General features: G+C 42.5%; 15 pseudogenes; all 15 read right to left on the bottom strand.

Moving 5' to 3' along the window:
- Positions 1–18: 18 nt before the first annotated feature.
- LOC140291689 (5S ribosomal RNA) lies at positions 19–137 on the bottom strand (annotated as a pseudogene).
- A 269-nt stretch (positions 138–406) lies between these two features.
- LOC140296178 (5S ribosomal RNA) lies at positions 407–524 on the bottom strand (annotated as a pseudogene).
- Positions 525–1,569: 1,045 nt separating this feature from the next.
- Positions 1,570–1,688, bottom strand: LOC140290079 (5S ribosomal RNA; annotated as a pseudogene).
- A 269-nt stretch (positions 1,689–1,957) lies between these two features.
- On the bottom strand, positions 1,958–2,076 carry LOC140288527 (5S ribosomal RNA; annotated as a pseudogene).
- Positions 2,077–2,345: 269 nt separating this feature from the next.
- Positions 2,346–2,464, bottom strand: LOC140293220 (5S ribosomal RNA; annotated as a pseudogene).
- A 269-nt stretch (positions 2,465–2,733) lies between these two features.
- Positions 2,734–2,852, bottom strand: LOC140289377 (5S ribosomal RNA; annotated as a pseudogene).
- Positions 2,853–3,121: 269 nt separating this feature from the next.
- On the bottom strand, positions 3,122–3,240 carry LOC140290504 (5S ribosomal RNA; annotated as a pseudogene).
- A 647-nt stretch (positions 3,241–3,887) lies between these two features.
- On the bottom strand, positions 3,888–4,006 carry LOC140300412 (5S ribosomal RNA; annotated as a pseudogene).
- Positions 4,007–4,275: 269 nt separating this feature from the next.
- LOC140280886 (5S ribosomal RNA) lies at positions 4,276–4,394 on the bottom strand (annotated as a pseudogene).
- A 272-nt stretch (positions 4,395–4,666) lies between these two features.
- Positions 4,667–4,785, bottom strand: LOC140293628 (5S ribosomal RNA; annotated as a pseudogene).
- A 657-nt stretch (positions 4,786–5,442) lies between these two features.
- LOC140290893 (5S ribosomal RNA) lies at positions 5,443–5,561 on the bottom strand (annotated as a pseudogene).
- Positions 5,562–6,218: 657 nt separating this feature from the next.
- On the bottom strand, positions 6,219–6,337 carry LOC140289171 (5S ribosomal RNA; annotated as a pseudogene).
- Positions 6,338–6,609: 272 nt separating this feature from the next.
- On the bottom strand, positions 6,610–6,728 carry LOC140301812 (5S ribosomal RNA; annotated as a pseudogene).
- A 272-nt stretch (positions 6,729–7,000) lies between these two features.
- On the bottom strand, positions 7,001–7,119 carry LOC140316005 (5S ribosomal RNA; annotated as a pseudogene).
- Positions 7,120–7,388: 269 nt separating this feature from the next.
- On the bottom strand, positions 7,389–7,507 carry LOC140296772 (5S ribosomal RNA; annotated as a pseudogene).
- Positions 7,508–14,324: the final 6,817 nt, after the last annotated feature.

Here is a 14,324-nt window from a genome sequence, read left to right as displayed (position 1 = left end):
GGTAGAGAGAAGAGAAGAAGCTTACAGCACCTGGTATTCCCAAGCAGTCTCCCATCCAAGTACTAAGGAGGCCCAACCCTGCTTGGCTTCCGAGATCAGACGAGGTTGGGCTTATTCAGGGTGGTGTGGCCGTAAGCAACAATATCGGTGACAAATGTGCATTATATAGGTACTGGAATCATACACTTCCTCTGTATAACCAGATAATTGCCGAAAAAGGCTGACTTATAGTGGGTTCATCTTCCTCCTTGATGTGATTATTCTCTGGAGCTGAAACTGAGACTCTCAGATCACCTCGTGTCTATCAACAAAGCAGCAGCAGCTGAAGATGACCAGCTTCTTCACGTGTCACAGGGTGATCAGACGTTGCAACAAAAGACATGCAGGTGGTAGAGAGAAGAGAAAAAGCTTACAGCACCTGGTATTCCCAAGCAGTCTCCCATCAAATACTAAGCAGGCCTAAACCTGCTTGGCTTCCGAGATCAGACGAGGTCGGGCTTATTCAGGGTGGTGTGGCCGTAAGCGACAATGTCTGTGACAAATGTGCATTATATAGGTACTGGAATCATACGGTTCCTCTATGCAACCAAATAATTGCAGAGAAAAGCTGACTTGTAGTGGGCACATCTTCTTCTCTGATGTGATTATTCTCTCCAGCTGAAACTGAGACTCTCAGATTACCTCATGTCTGCCAACAAAGCAGCAGGAGCTGAAGATGACCAACTTCCTCATGTGTCACAGGGTGATCAGACGTTGCAACAAAAGACATGCAGGTGGTCGAGAGAAGACAAAAAGCTTACAGCACCTGGTAATCCCAAGCAGTCTCCCATCTAAGTACTAACCAGGCCCAACCCTACTTGGCTTCCGAGATAAGACAAGGTGGGGCTTATTCAGGGTGGTGTGGCGGTAAGCAAATATATTTGTTACAAATGTGAATTATATAGGTACTGGAATCATACACTTCCTCTATGAAACCAGATAATTGCCGAGAAAGGCTGATGTGTAGTGGGGATATCATCTTCTCTGATGTGATCATTCTCTTCAGCTGAAACTGAGACTCTTAGATCACTTCGTGTCTGCCAACAAAGCAGCAGCAGCTGAAGATGACCAACTTCCTCATGTGTCACAGGGTGATCAGACGTTGCAACAAAACACATGCAGGTGGTAGAGAGAAGAGAAACAGCTTACAGCACCTGGTATTCCCAAGCAGTCTCCCATTGAAGTACAAACCAGACCCAACCCTGCTTGGCTTCCGAGATAAGACAAGGTGGGGCTTATTCAGGGTGGTGTGGCGGTAAGCGACAATATCTGTTACAAATGTGAATTATATAGGTACTGGAATCATACACTTGCTCTATGAAACCAGATAATTGCCGAGAAAGGCTGATGTGTAGTGGGCATATCATCTTCTCTGATGTGATCATTCTCTTCAGCTGAAACTGAGACTCTCAGATCACTTCGTGTCTGCCAACAAAGCAGCAGCTGCTGAAGATGACCAACTTCCTCATGTGTCACAGGGTGATCAGACGTTGCAACAAAAGACATGCAGGTTGTAGAGAGAAGAGAAAACGCTTACATCACCTGGTATTCCCAAGCAGTCTCCCATTCAAGTACTAACCAGGACCAACCCTGCTTGGCTTCTGAGATCAGACGAGGTCGGGCATGTTCAGGGTGGTGTGGCCGTAAGCAGCAATGTATCTGACAAATGTGCATTATATAGGCACTGGAATCATACGGTTCCTCTATGCAACCAGATAATTGCCGAGAAAGGCTGATGTGTAGCGGGTGTATCATCTTCTCTGATGTGATCATTCTCTGCAGCTGAAACTGAGACTCTCAGATCACTTCGTGTCTGCCAACAAAGCAGCAGCTGCTGAAGATGACCAACTTCCTCATGTGTCACAGGGTGATCAGACGTTGCAACAAAAGACATGCAGGTTGTAGAGAGAAGAGAAAACGCTTACAGCACCTGGTATTCCCAAGCAGTCTCCCATTAAAGTACTAACCAGGCCCAACCCTCCTTGGCTTCCGAGATCAGACGAGGTCGGGCTTATTCAGGGTGGTGTGGCCGTAAGGAACAATTTCTGTGACAAATGTGCATTATATAGGTACTGGAATCATACACTTCCTCTATGTAACCAGATAATTGCAGAGAAAGGCTGACTTGTTATGGAAACATCTTCTTCCCTGATGTGATTATTCTCTGCAGCTGAAACTGAGACTCTCAGATCACTTCGTGTCTGCAAACAAAGCAGCAGCAGCTGAAGATGACCAACTTCCTCATGTGTCACAGGGTGATCAGACGTTGCAACAAAAGACATGCAGGTTGTAGAGAGAAGAGAAAACTCTTACAGAACCTGGTATTCCCAAGCAGTCTCCCATTAAAGTACTAACCAGGCCCAACCCTCCTTGGCTTCCGAGATCAGACGAGGTCGGGCTTATTCAGGGTGGTGTGGCCGTAAGGAACAATTTCTGTGACAAATGTGCATTATATAGGTACTGGAATCATACAATTCCTCTATGTAACCAGATAATTGCAGAGAAAGGCTGACTTGTTATGGGCACATCTTCTTCCCTGATGTGATTATTCTCTGCAGCTGAAACTGAGACTCTCAGATCACTTTGTGTCAGCCAACAAAGCAGCAGCAGCTGAAGATGACCAACTTCCTCATGTGTCACAGGGTGATCAGACGTTGCAACAAAAGACATGCAGGTGGTAGAGAGAAGAGAAAAAGCTTAAGGCACCTGGTATTCCCAAGCAGTCTCCCATTCAAGTACTAACCAGGCCCAACCCTGCTTGGCGTCCGAGATCAGACGAGGTTGGGCTTATTCAGGGTGGTGTGGCCATAAGCAAAAATTTTGGTGACAAATGTGCATTATATAGGTACTGGAATCATACACTTCCTCTGTATAACCAGATAATTGCCGAAAAAGGCTGACTTGTAGTGGGTTCATCTTCCTCCTTGATGTGATTATTCTCTGCAGCTGAAACTGAGACTCTCAGATATCCTCGTGTCTATCAACAAAGCAGCAGCAGCTGAAGATGACTAACTTCTTCACGTGTCACAGGGTGATCAGACGTTGCATCAAAAGACATGCAGGTGGTAGAGAGAAGAGAAAAAGCTTACAGCACCTGGTATTCCCAAGCTGTCTCCCATCCAAGTACTAACCAGGTACAACCCTGCTTGGCGTCCGAGATCAGACGAGGTCGGGCTTATTCAGGGTGGTGTGGCCGTAAGCAACAATGTCTCTGACAAATGTGCATTATATAGGTACTGGAATCATACGGTTCCTCTATGCAACCAGATAATTGCCGAGAAAGGCTGATGTGTAGCGGGCAAATCATCTTCTCTGATGTGATCATTCTCTGCAACTTAAACTGAGACTCTCAGATCACTTCGTGTCAGCCAACAAAGCAGCAGCAGCTGAAGATGACCAACTTCCTCATGTGTCACAGGGTGATCAGACGTTGCAACAAAAGACATGCAGGTGGTAGAGAGAAGAGAAAAAGCTTACAGCACCTGGTATTCCCAAGCAGTCTCCCATCCAAGTACTAAGGAGGCTCAACCCTGCTTGGCTTACGAGATCAGGCATGTTCAGGGTGGTGTGGCCGTAAGCAACAATGTGTCTGACAAATGTGCATTATATAAGTACAGGAATCATACGGTTCCTCTATGTAACCAGATAATTGCTGAGAAAGGCTGATCTGTAGTGGGCACATCTTCTTCCCTGACGTGATAATTTTCTCCAGCTGAACATGAGACTCTCAGATCACTTCGTGTCTGCCAACAAAGCAGCAGCAGCTGAAGATGACCAACTTCCTCATGTGTCACAGGGTGATCAGACGTTGCAACAAAAGACATGCAGGTGGTAGAGAGAAGAGAAAAAGCTTAAGGTACCTGGTATTCCCAAGCGGTCTCCCATTCAAGTACTAACCAGGCCCAACCGTGCTTGGCTTCCGAGATCAGACGAGGTCGGGTATATTCAGGGTGGTGTGGCCGTAAGCAACAATAACTGTGACAAATGTGCATTATATAGGTACTGGAATCATACAGTTCCTCTATGTAACCAGATTATTGCCGAGAAAAGCTGATAAGTAGTGGGCACATCTTCTTCCCTGACGTGATTATTCTCTCGAGCTGAAACTGAGACTCTCAGATCACTTCGTGTCTGCCAACAAAGCAGCAGCAGCTGAAGATGACCACCTTCCTCATGTGTCACAGGGTGATCAGACGTTGCAACAAAAGACATGCAGGTGGTAGAGAGAGGAGAAAAAGCTTACAGCACCTGGTATTCCCAAGAGGACTCCCATCCAAGTACTAACAAGGCCCAATCCTGCTTGGCTTCCAAGATCAGACGAGGTCGGGCTTATTCAGGGTGGTGTGGCCGTAAGCGACATTAACTGTGACAAATGTGCATTATATAGGTACTGGAATCATACACTTCTTCTATGTAACCAGATAATTGCAGAGAAAGGCTGACTTGTAGTGGGCACATCTTCTTCCCTGATGTGATTATTCTCTGCAGCTGAAACTGAGACTCTCAGATCACTTTGTGTCTGCCAACAAAGAAGCAGCAGCTGCTGAAGATGACCAACTTCCTCATGTGTCACAGGATGATCAGACGTTGCAACAAAAGACATGCAGGTGGTAGAGAGGAGAGAAGAAGCGTACAGCACCTGGTATTCCCAAGCAGTCTCCCATCCAAGTACTAAGCAGGATCAACCCTGTTTGGCTTCCGAGATCAGACGAGGTCGGGCATGTTCAGGGTGGTGTGGCCGCAAGCGACAATGTCTCTGACAAATGTGCATTATATAGGTACTGGAATCATACGGTTCCTCTATGCAACCAGATAATTGCCAAGAAAGGCTGATGTGTAGCGGGCATATCATCTTCTCTGATGTGATCATTCTCTTCAGCTGAAACTGAGACTCTCAGATCACTTCGTGTCTGCCAACAAAGCAGCAGAAGCTGAAGATGACCAACTTCCTCATGTGTCTCAGGGTGATCAGACGTTGCAACAAAAGACATGTAGGTGGTAGAGAGAAGAGAAAAAGCTTACAGCACCTGGTATTCACAAGCTGTCTCCCATCCAAGTAGTAACCAGTTACAACCCTGCTTGGCGTCCGAGATCAGACGAGGTGGGGCTTATTCAGGGTGGTGTGGCCGTAAGCAACAATGTCTCTGACAAATGTGCATTATATAGGTACTGGAATCATACGGTTCCTCTATGCAACCAGATAATTGCCGAGAAAGGCTGACTTGTAGTGGGCACATCTTGTTCCCTGACGTGATAATTCTCTCCAGCTGAAAATGAGACTCTCAGATCACTTTGTGTCTGCCAACAAAGCAGCAGAAGCTGAAGATGACCAACTTCCTCATGTGTCTCAGGGTGATCAGACGTTGCAACAAAAGACATGTAGGTGGTAGAGAGAAGAGAAAAAGCTTAAGGCACCTGGTATTCCCAAGCGGTCTCGCATTCAAGTACTAACCAGGCCCAACCCTGCTTGGCTTCAGAGATCAGACGAGGTCGGGCTTATTCAGGGTGGTGTGGCCGTAAGCAACAATATCGGTGACAAATGTGCATTATATAGGTACTGGAATCATACACTTCCTCTGTGTAACCAGATAATTGCCGAAAAAGGCTGACTTGTAGTGGGTTCATCTTCCTCCTTGATGTGATTATTCTCTCCAGCTGAAACTGAGACTCTCAGATCACCTCGTGTCTATCAACAAAGCAGCAGCAGCTGAAGATGACCAACTTCTTCACGTGTCACAGGGTGATCAGACGTTGCAACAAAAGACATGCAGGTGGTAGAGAGAAGAGAAAAAGCTTACAGCACCTGGTATTCCCAAGCTGTCTCCCATCCAAGTAGTAACCAGGTACAACCCTGCTTGGCGTCCGAGATCAGACGAAGTGGGGCTTATTCAGGGTGGTGTGGCCGTAAGCAACAATGTCTCTGACAAATGTGCATTATATAGGTACTGGAATCATACGGTTCCTCTATGCAACCAGATAATTGCCGAGAAAGGCTGACTTGTAGTGGGCACATCTTCTTCCCTGACGTGATAATTCTCTCCAGCTGAAAATGAGACTCTCAGATCACTTCGTGTCTTCCAACAAAGCAGCAGCAGCTGAAGATGACCAACTTCCTCATGTGTCACAAGGTGATCAGACGTTGCAACAAAAGACATGCAGGTGGTAGAGAGAAGAGAAAAAGCTTAAAGCACCTGGTATTCCCAAGCAGTCTCCCATCCAAGTACTAACCAGGCCCAAACCTGCTTGGCTTCCAAGATCAGACGAGGTCGGGCTTATTCAGGGTGGTGTGGCCGTAAGCAACAATATCTGTGACAAATGTGCATTATATAAGTACTGGAATCATACACTTCCTCTATGTAACCAGATAATTGCCGAGAAAGGCTGACTTGTAGTGGGCACATCTTCTTCCCCGATGTGATTATTTTCTGCAGCTGAAACTGAGACTCTCAGATCACTTCGTGTCTGCCAACAAAGAAGCAGCAGCTGCTGAAGATGACCAACTTCCTCATGTGTCACAGGATGATCAGACGTTGCAACAAAAGACATGCAGGTGGTAGAGAGAAGAGAAGAAGCTTACAGCACCTGGTATTCCCAAGAGGTCTCCCATCGAAGTACTAACCAGGCCCAAACCTGCTCTGCTTCCGAGATCAGACGAGGTCGGGCTTATTCAGGGTGGTGTGGCCGTAAGCAACAATATCTCTGACAAATGTCCATTATATAGGTACTGGAATCATACGGTTCCTCTATGCAACCAGTTAATTGCAGAGAAAGGCTGATGTGTAGCGGGCACATCTTCTTCCCCCATGTGATTATTTTCTGCAGCTGAAACTGAGACTCTCAGATCACTTCGTGTCTGCCAACAAAGAAGCAGCAGCTGCTGAAGATGACCAACTTCCTCATGTGTCACAGGATGATCAGACGTTGCAACAAAAGACATGGAGGTGGTAGACAGAAGAGAAGAAGCTTACAGCACCTGGTATTCCCAAGAGGTCTCCCATCGAAGTACTAACCAGGCCCAACCCTGCTTGGGTTCCGAGATCACACGAGGTTGGGCATATTCAGGGTGGTGTGGCCGTAAGTAACAATGTCTGTGACAAATGTGCATTATATAGGTACTGGAATCATACGGTTCCTCTATGCAACCAGATAATTGCCAAGAAAGGCTAACTTGTAGTGGGCACATCTTCTTCCCTGATGTGATTATTCTCTACAGCTGAAACTGAGACTCTCAGATCACTTCGTGTCTGCCAAAAAAGCAGCAGCAGCTGAAGATGACGAACTTCTTCACGTGTCACAGGGTGATCAGACGTTGCAACAAAAGACATGCAGGTGGTAGAGAGAAGAGAAAAAGCTTACATCACCTGGTATTCCCAAGCGGTCTCTCATCAAAGTACTAACCACGCCCAAACCTCCTTGGCTTCTGAGATCAGACGAGGTCAGACATATTCAGGGTGGTTTGGCCGTAAGCAACAATCTCTGTGACAAATGTGCATTATATAGGCAATGGAATCATATGGTTCCTCTATGTAACCAGATAATTGCCGAGAAAGGCTGATATGTAGTGGGCACATCTTGTTCCCTGATGTGATAATTTTCTCCAGCTGAAAATGAGACTCTCAGATCACTTCGTGTCTGCCAATAAAGCAGCAGCAGCTGAAGATGACCAACTTCCTCATGTGTCACAGGGTGATCAGACGTTGCAACAAAAGACATGCAGGTTGTAGAGAGAAAAGAAAAAACCTACAGCACCTGGTATTCCCAAGCAGTCTCCCATCCAAATACTAACAAGGCCCTACCCTGCTTGGCTTCCGAGATCAGACTTATTCAGGGTGGTGTGGCCGTAAGCAACAATAACTGTGACAAATGTGCATTATATAGGTACGATAGGTGCGACGTTTTAACTGCGGCGTTAAGTTTACGTTAAGTGTCTGTCTGTCTGTCTGTCTGTTCGCAGATGATTGCTCGTCTGTTACTGTGTGATTATTGTTACAATGTTAATAAAGTTTGATAATTTTACTTGAACCAAGAACAGCCTTCACATTTTTATTTAATTTCCCTTTGCAAAACAGGACGACAGTGAGTGTGAGTGACATCCATTTAATGCAATTGTCAAAAGTGAAGCCAGAATTACTTGGAGAATTATTTTACATTTATTAACAAAACCCAACACTCTTTGTCTCAACCAAAGATTTTTTAAAAATACTTTCTTTGCTCAATTTGGAATTTGTTTCATTCACTTGTGTTGCACAAATAGTGATACAGATAGATAGCTAGTCTCTCAAATAATTGAGTGTACCAAAAAAAGAGGGGAAAAATGATGGGAGACTTATTTACATTTACAGTTATACACATTTTGTGTGCTGCCCCCTACAGTAGGCTTTAGTAAAGTCCAAAGCACTGTGGTATGTTGGGGTGTTGCCACAATACAGGTTCGAATCCCACAAGAAACATGAAAATTAAACAGATGATAAACCTTGCAATAAGTGCAGAGGTGTGTGTAAACAATGTTGAGAAGATAAGAGAATAGAGAAAAGTGGATATAGTGTACGTTTTTTCTCCTTTTCTCCCCCCCCCCCTTCCTCTTTTTTTCCTTTTCCCCCCTTTCAGGCAGTCCCTTTTGCCCCTTTTTTGGCCGAAAGGTCAGCACTCTGGACTTTGAATCCAGTGATCCGAGTTCAAATCTCGGTGGAACCTACAGGTGTGCTGTCATGTTTGTGTTCTGGAAAGAAAATGAGTGGATGAGGTTAGTCAGTTGTCAAGTCACACCAGAGTGTGTGATTGACCAATTCCAAAGAGAGGGCTTAAATTGTTTAATGTTGAAAAAGTGAAACATTCAGCTGAGAGGGTCTGTGCTATTTGCCTTCTCACCTCCGGGTGTCTCTAATTGAATCTATTTGATTTCTTCTTCCATATTAATTTGCAATGCATATATTTTTCCATGCTCTCCGTTTGGAATTTGGACACAGAAGCCAAAGGAGAAGGAAACAGGAAAAACAATCCCATGGTAACAATCAGCGACAAGGAGAACTACTCAAAAGCCTACATAATTAACCCGGTGCCCAACCATGGGCCAACCAATCATCCAATCAAGGAGCGGCAATTTCTGCCGGCCGGGATCTGAGCGCCAACTCCATGCGGTGCGCACAAGTTGGTACTGATTTAGGAAAAAGAGGATTGTACAATTTTACTCCTTGGTATGGATACTCTTTCAAAAAAGTCCAAAAAATAAAATATGTGGTTGACAAAACTGTGTGACTCAGTCCTTCAACACAAAAGGCAGACAAAGGAAAATCAGCTGTCCTCTCTATCTAATCATAGGAGGATGGCCTGACTACGATCAGGGACCTGAGCAGCAAAGAATAGATAGACATGATAAATAGTTATATATATATATATATACATATATATATGTACATACTAGTCTCCAATACTACTATGATAAAAAGAGATCCAATGTACAGGTCTAAGTTGTACAGGAATGTGTTGTAGAAATTTGTTCTATATTTTTGTTGTAAATCCACAACAGGTTTCATCATCTGCTAATCCTGAAGGAGACACTAGTTGTAAAGGAATTTATTAATACATAAAAATGCTTATATTATAAGACTGAAACATTCTTGAACAGCAGATCACTGTAAAGACATACATATAATATTGTGATTATGTCAGTGGGTCAACAATTTTGTAAAGGCAACTTTACATAAAAAAATTTAAAATCTTGTAAAAATATAACAATGTAAACATAAAAACAGCAACCTCAAAACAAAACATAGCATGTTACCTGGATGGAAAACCATGCGTCTCTACAGCCTGAAGGAAGAAATCTTGGGCTGTTGATGCCTTGTTGTTATTGGTAGCATGTCGGTACATGATCTTTGTGAGCATTTGGAAAACATAAAAACCACAGAAACACATTAAACATTAACTACAATAATATAAGAATAATAAATGAATGAAATATTGTTCCATGTGTAATGTTAGACTTAAAGCTATACTTACCTTTCTGGCATGTAGCACGGCACTTATTAAAAATTTAAACTACTTGAACTGTCTCCTCATCTATGTGCTAACAACCAGAACCCACTGATGTGGACTCAGAAATAAAGTTTCCAATGTTTTCCAAACACAAATGAATACATTTCAGAAATGTACTGAGGCCAGATAGAAAAGGTGCACGTGCAGCCGCTTTAAACTGTCAAACAGGCAATGTAACGGCAGTTATATTTATGTTTCGCCACTAGATGCAGCTATGATTTTATGGCCATAGAGAATGTCCGTATAACACGTTTGTTTTAAGTGTTTTGATGTATATATTTAATATTTAGCAATGTTTAAAGGATATAGTTAATAACATTTGGTGTTAGGTAAAAGTTAAAAGTTAAAACTTGATAAGTTTAGTTTAAGGTGACGGTGATGTCACTTCCGGTTTAAAAAAGCGGTCCGGTAAACTGGTATCATTGATATGGATCCAATAAAGAAAGCAATCAACGAAGACCATAAGCGGTTTTAAGTTTACCGGTTGGTCCACTTGCAGGCCAAAGTGGTATGTAAGTTTGTGTTTGTAAATAATATATTTTCTTTTAGTTGAGGCATGTGTAATGTAATATTTGTACATCATTTGTGTTTTATCAGTTCTACGGTGTACTTGTGGTGAAAGCCGACGATGAAGACCACAGTAAAAATCAGTGAAAAGAACACAAGTCTCGTATCTGTGAACAAGCCAGCATATGTTTTTTTCCAAAGACCACGTCCAGCATTTGATTGAAATTGACCTCTCTGCCCCCTGTATTTCCACACTGCTGGTGTATCAGTGAGAACACTGAAACGCAGAATGCGACAGTGGGGCCTCTCAAAAAGGGAAGGCTACAGTAAAATGACAGATGATGAACTTGACAGCTTGGTCTCTGCCATCAAGCAAGACTCCCAGAATTTGGGTTGGTGCTTTTTACAGAAAGTTTTTATTTGAATTATATCATGCACTTGTCCATAGCATTATAAAAAGATTTGTGCCATAAAAGTAACATTTGAAATTGCCGGCCATATAGGCTCAACTAAGTCTAGCTGAGGGCCGGCTACTTTAATGACTGCTATTTTTATAGCCTAAAGGCTATCAATATTATTTTTTAAATTTTCTGTGCCTTAGTGGAGAGTCCTGGACATTATCATAGCAACGGTCATCATAGCATGTATACCTGAGAAAAAGTTAAATGCCTAAATTGTTTGTTTACATGATTATCAATCAATATATCTTAAATAAAAGTGGTTTTCACTTCTTTTCCTACAGGTCACAGAATGGTAAAAGGTCGTCTTAGGGCTTTAGGCCACAGAGTTCAGTGGACAGAGTGTGGGATTCGATGCACCGGGTTGATAGGGTAGGAATACTACAGAGAATGACAAGCCTCGGATGTGTTGTGAGAAGGACCTACAATGTCGCAGCTCCTCTGTCACTCGTACATATAGATACCAACCACAAGTTGATCAGGTAAGCTGACAGCAAAGGACATCACATGGACATTATATATTTATATATTGATTTAAAAAATGGTCTATGGCATACATTCTGCAGAGTTCTGGAATCTGGTGTAATGGACCACGATGTAGCTGCGTTAAACAATTGATACATTTTTATTGAACAGATATGGTGTGGTAATGTTTGGAATAGATGTCTCTTCAAGAAAGGTCAGTGTCCCCATGGAGATTATAGTGTGTGATATAATATTCAACTTAATTTATTTAAAGCTAAACTTTTCTTTTGTAAGCTTAAAATGCTCCTAATAAGCTTATGGCGCACTAAAATGGAAAAGCAAGCCACCAGGTGTTGAAATTACACGCGAACTACAACGCAGGCCGTTGTAGATCACAAGTTGTTTATATTCGGACACGGCAAGCACAAGAATAGCCTTGATGGACGTGGTAACTGGACCGCTGATAACTTGACAACATTCTCCGCTCCGACATCCGGGGGAGATGGAACGCACCATCACTTTCTCACCTCACACGTCAGGGAGGAAGGGAGCGTCACAGGTCAGGCAGGGGGAAGAGGGTGAGACTTTGGAGGGAGGGGGAGTTTTTCATGTTTAAATTTTTAATAAGTGCCGTGCTACATGCCAGAAAGGTAAGTATAGCTTTAAGTCTAACATTACACATGGAACAATATTTCATTCATTTATTATTCTTATATTATTGTAGTTAATGTTTAATGTGTTTCTGTGGTTTTTATGTTTTCCAAATGCTCACAAAGATCATGTACCGACATGCTACCAATAACAACAAGGCATCAACAGCCCAAGATTTCTTCCTTCAGGCTGTAGAGACGCATGGTTTTCCATCCAGGTAACATGCTATGTTTTGTTTTGAGGTTGCTGTTTTTATGTTTACATTGTTATATTTTTACAAGATTTTAAATTTTTTTATGTAAAGTTGCCTTTACAAAATTGTTGACCCACTGACATAATCACAATATTATATGTATGTCTTTACAGTGATCTGCTGTTCAAGGATGTTTCAGTCTTATAATATAAGCATTTTTATGTATTAATAAATTCCTTTACAACTAGTGTCTCCTTCAGGATTAGCAGATGATGAAACCTGTTGTGGATTTACAACAAAAATATAGAACAAATTTCTACAACACATTCCTGTACAACTTAGACCTGTACATTGGATCTCTTTTTATCATAGTAGTATTGGAGACTAGTATGTACATATATATATGTATATATATATATATATAACTATTTATCATGTCTATCTATTCTTTGCTGCTCAGGTCCCTGATCGTAGTCAGGCCATCCTCCTATGATTAGATAGAGAGGACAGCTGATTTTCCTTTGCCTGCCTTTTGTGTTGAAGGACTGAGTCACACAGTTTTGTCAACCACATATTTTATTTTTTGGACTTTTTTGAAAGAGTATCCATACCAAGGAGTAAAATTGTACAATCCTCTTTTTCCTAAATCAGTACCAACTTGTGCGCACCGCATGGAGTTGGCGCTCAGATCCCGGCCGGCAGAAATTGCCGCTCCTTGATTGGATGATTGGTTGGCCCATGGTTGGGCACCGGGTTAATTATGTAGGCTTTTGAGTAGTTCTCCTTGTCGCTGATTGTTACCATGGGATTGTTTTTCCTGTTTCCTTCTCCTTTGGCTTCTGTGTCCAAATTCCAAACGGAGAGCATGGAAAAATATATGCATTGCAAATTAATATGGAAGAAGAAATCAAATAGATTCAATTAGTGACACCCGGAGGTGAGAAGGCAAATAGCACAGACCCTCTCAGCTGAATGTTTCACTTTTTCAACATTAAACAATTTAAGCCCTCTCTTTGGAATTGGTCAATCACACACTCTGGTGTGACTTGACAACTGACTAACCTCATCCACTCATTTTCTTTCCAGAACACAAACATGACAGCACACCTGTAGGTTCCACCGAGATTTGAACTCGGATCACTGGATTCAAAGTCCAGAGTGCTAACCTTTCGGCCAAAAAAGGGGCAAAAGGGACTGCCCGAAAGGGGGGAAAAGGAAAAAAAGAGGAAGGAGGGGGGGGGGAGAGAAAAAGAAAAGGAGAAAAAACGTACACTATATCCACTTTTCTCTATTCTCTTATCTTCTCAACATTGTTTACACACACCTCTGCACTTATTGCAAGGTTTATCATCTGTTTAATTTTCATGTTTCTTGTGGGATTCGAACCTGTATTGTGGCAACACCCCAACATACCACAGTGCTTTGGACTTTACTAAAGCCTACTGTAGGGGGGAAGCACACAACATGTGTATAACTGTAAATGTAAATAAGTCTCCCATCATTTTTCCCCTCTTTTTTTGGTACACTCAATTATTTGAGAGACTAGCTATCTATCTGTATCACTATTTGTGCAACACAAGTGAATGAAACAAATTCCAAATTGAGCAAAGAAAGTATTTTTAAAAAATCTTTGGTTGAGACAAAGAGTGTTGGGTTTTGTTAATAAATGTAAAATAATTCTCCAAGTAATTCTGGCTTCACTTTTGACAATTGCATTAAATGGATGTCACTCACACTCACTGTCGTCCTGTTTTGCAAAGGGAAATTAAATAAAAATGTGAAGGCTGTTCTTGGTTCAAGTAAAATTATCAAACTTTATTAACATTGTAACAATAATCACACAGTAACAGACGAGCAATCATCTGCGAACAGACAGACAGACAGACAGACACTTAACGTAAACTTAACGCCGCAGTTAAAACGTCGCATGAAATGGAAGCTGTCCAAGCGCACTGCAGACCTCCATGGGTGGAAGA

This window comes from Leuresthes tenuis, unplaced genomic scaffold (assembly GCF_036924035.1).
Source record: "Leuresthes tenuis unplaced genomic scaffold, fLeuTen1.0.hap1 SCAF_1, whole genome shotgun sequence".
Taxonomy (NCBI): Eukaryota; Metazoa; Chordata; class Actinopteri; order Atheriniformes; family Atherinopsidae; genus Leuresthes; species Leuresthes tenuis.
The sequence above is the reverse complement of the archived record's forward strand: the minus strand, read 5'-3'. Positions and strand labels throughout refer to the sequence as shown.